The following is a 3,709-nucleotide window of genomic DNA, read 5'->3' on the forward strand; positions in this document are numbered from 1 at the left end:
GTAAATGGAGGGCTGGCACCAGATCTCGGTTTCCACCATCCCGGGAAGTTCACTGTCCACTGAGCTAGGATTTCGCTCCATTATAAATGAACAAAGTATAGTTCTTGGCCCTTTGTTGATTCTAGCAGCAGCATCTGGTAATTCAGTGTGTCTTTCAGATCTGGGACCCTGCCTTCTCTTTCCATTCTCCCTCCCTGAAAGTCAAATCCCTGAGTTTGACTATGGGTGTGAGACTTGCCTTAGAGACTTTCAGAATTCCAGGTTTCTATGTCAACTTCATACCAGGCTTGGGATATTTCCTGTTCTTAAGGCAGCCCTTTCAAGCAGGTAAATTTAGAGCTGTGCTGTGCCTCCCATCCATTCACTATTTTATGTTACAATAGGTCTGTAGCATAAGAGAGATTCACCCTCACTATTCAAGAAAATAAACTGAACTTAGAGATATTAAGAAACTTGTTCAAAATTATATTGTGAAGGTGTGGCAGAAGCAGGATGCAAACCGAAGTCTGACGTCTGCAGATGCTAGACTAGTAACTACGTAGAGAAGTCCATATAGGATTTTTTAAATCTGCACCCCCTATATTTAGTAACAACAGTTAGAATATTCCATGGGAAGAAAATAAAAGCCAGACTTTCCAGTTGCTCCTGATTTTTAAAGCATCTATATTCTTCTTCAATCAGCCAAATAGATTATTAGCATTTTAGGTACTAGGCTGAAATTGTAAGTGCCAACCCCTCAGTGATTTCTTATCTAGTCAACCTAAAAAAAGTGAGAGTAACAGTGCCAGTAGAAAATTCAGTCCGGGGGGAGAAGTCAAGATGGCAGCGTAGGCAGACTCTGAACTCACCTCCTCCCGCGGACACAGCCAATTTACAACTACTCATGGAAAAATTACCCCTGAGACAGAACTGAAAACTGGATAAGAGGAACTCCTGCAACAATGGACAATCCTAACTGAGGTGGAAGAGGCAGAGACTCCCTTCTGGAGAGGAAAAACACCACCTTCACAAGCTACAGTGCCTCACAGCCACCCAGGAGCAGCACACAGGTATGCAGCCCTCCCTGGAGGAGCGGGGCCCTGAGCCAGGGAGTGCCCCCGCTGGGGGCATTTTGTGGCCCCGGAACAATCGAGATGAGTGGCATAATATCTGACTTTGCCTGCTACTAAAACACTGGGGAGCACCCCCAGAAAACCTGGTTCACAAAGAAATTAAAACCGGCTCTTAAAGGGACCAGGCGCAAACTCACCCATTTCAGAAAGCAACCTAAAATCACCAGAAAGAAAGGTGCACAGTGCCTTGGTGAAAAGAGACTCACCTAATAGGCCCTGAGTGCATCGCGGTGAGAGGTGAGACCTCTCCAGGGACTGGGACATTGGCGGCGGCCGTTGTTGTGGCATGGTGTGGGCGAGCTCACACAGATGCCTATGGAGTTCTCCCTGAGGCCTGCTAGCCCAAGGTCTGCCCCACCCGCTAGAGCACCGATTTAATCCAGCTCAGCCAGGGCAGGCAGCCCAGCCTAGAGACTGGGCCCACCTAGCCACAAGCCCTCAGGCAACTTGTAGGCCTGCATAGATTGGTGACTGGATTCTCTGCAGCCTGGCAACTGAGCCCACTTCAGTGGGGCAGGGCGTGCACAAGGAGCGGGTGGAGAGTGTGGGGCAGTGGTAGAGTGTGTGGGGCTCCCGCCGTGGAGAGACTGGGTCCACTTCGGGAGGTCGGGGCACGCACACGGGGCAGGACTGTGTTGACTGTGTGTGTGGACCTGTGGGAGCCAGGGCTTGTCAGCTGCAGAAGACTTCTGGTTCTCAAATACCCACATAGGGGGTTTGCCCCACCTTCCAAAGCCTGAAACAATTGGGTGCTCCCGTGCCTGAGGCCAGCCCACCCACCTGCAATCCTTAGAGAGTTGACAAGAGACCTAAAGGCTGGAGGCTTATAGCAATTGTAAGCCCCTGAGCCTAATAACCTGCCACGCTGGGGGCCTACTCACTTAAAAGAAATATTGCAACACAAATGTGGTATTAGAACTTGCAGCCAACTGTGCTGGGGCTCCCCACACCTGATAAAGAGACTGAAGGGTCCACAACAACTACAAGGAGCTGAGCATTACAACAGCTGGCCAGGAGCATAACTCGGCCTCCCTGGGTGTCTACAGGGAGAGCAAACAGGCCATAACAGAAGGACACATGTAGCCCACATAGGGGTCATCCCTGGAACGTTGAGAACTGAGGGAAGCACACTGCAGACCTCCTAAGGCATCACTTACATAAGGTCACCTAACCAAGAGCAGGAGACATAGCTGACCTACCTAATACGTAGACACAAGTACAGGGAAAGAGGCAAAATGAGGAGGCAAAGGAATACAGTCCAAGTAAGGGAACAGGACAAAACCCCAGAAAAGGAACTAAGTGAAACAGAAATGAGCAACCTACCCGACAGAGAGTTCAAACAAGGAGTGTTAAGGATGCTCACCTATCTGGGGAGAAGAATAGATGAACTCAGTGAGAATGTCAACAAAGAAATGGAAGATATAAAAAAGAACCAATCAGAAATGAAGAATACAATACTGGAAATGAAAAATTCACTAGAGGGACTCAAAAGCAGAGTAGAGGATACAGAAGAACGGATCTGTGAGCTGGACGAAAGACTGGAAGAAATTACCCAAGCTGAACAGGTAAAAGAGAAAAGAATTAAAAAGAGTGAGGACAGTCTAAGGGACCTCTGGGACAACATCAAGCACACTAACATCTGTGTTATAGGTGTCCTGGAAGGAGAAGAGCGAGACAAAGGGGCAGAGAATCTATTTCAAGAAATAATAGATGAAAACTTCCCTAACCTAAGGAAGGAAACAGACATCCAGGTACAGGAAGCACAGAGAGCCCCAAACAAGTTAAACCCAAAGAGGCCCACACCAAGACACATCATAATCAAAAAGTCCAGAATTAAAGATAAAGAGAGAATCCTAAAAGCCGCAAGAGAAAGTCCAGTTACATACAAAGGAAACCCCATAAGGCTATCAACTGACTTATCAGCAGAAATCTTACAGGCTAGAAGAGAGTGGCACAATATATTTAAAGTGCTACAAGGAAAAACAGCCAAGAATACTCTACCCGGCAAGGTTATCATTCAAAATGGAAGCAGAGATCAAAAATTTCCAGAGAAGCAAAAATTAAAGGACTTTGTCACCAAGAAACCAGTGCTACAAGAAATGTTAAAGGGACTGATTTAAGGGGAAAAGAGAAGACCACAAATAGGAAAAATTATCTATTTCCATGATAAGAGGGTAATGGATACAAATCCACAAAAAAGAGGTTAGATATGATATAAAAAACATAAAATGAGGGAGGAGGGGAGTTAAAGAGCAGAGCTTTCAGACAGAGGTCAAACTAAAGAGACCACCAATTCTGTATAGAAGAAGACCTACTAAAACACTGAGAAAAAAAAAGTTAAAAACTGGCAGTAAGTACATACTTATCAATAGCTACTTTAAACGTCAATGGACTAAATGCTCCAATTAAAAGGCATAGGGTGGCTGATTGGATAAAAAAACAAGACCCATATATATGCCGCATACAAGAGACACACTTCAGACCTAAAGACACTCACAAACTGAAAGTGAAGGGATGGAAAAAGATACTGCATGCAAATGGCAATGAAAAGAAAGCTGGGGTAGCAGGACTCATATCAGACAAAATAGACTTGAAAA

The sequence above is a fragment of the Ceratotherium simum genome, chromosome 29, assembly GCF_057802395.1.
Source record: "Ceratotherium simum simum isolate JZ-2026a chromosome 29, ASM5780239v1, whole genome shotgun sequence".
NCBI classification, from domain to species: Eukaryota; Metazoa; Chordata; class Mammalia; order Perissodactyla; family Rhinocerotidae; genus Ceratotherium; species Ceratotherium simum.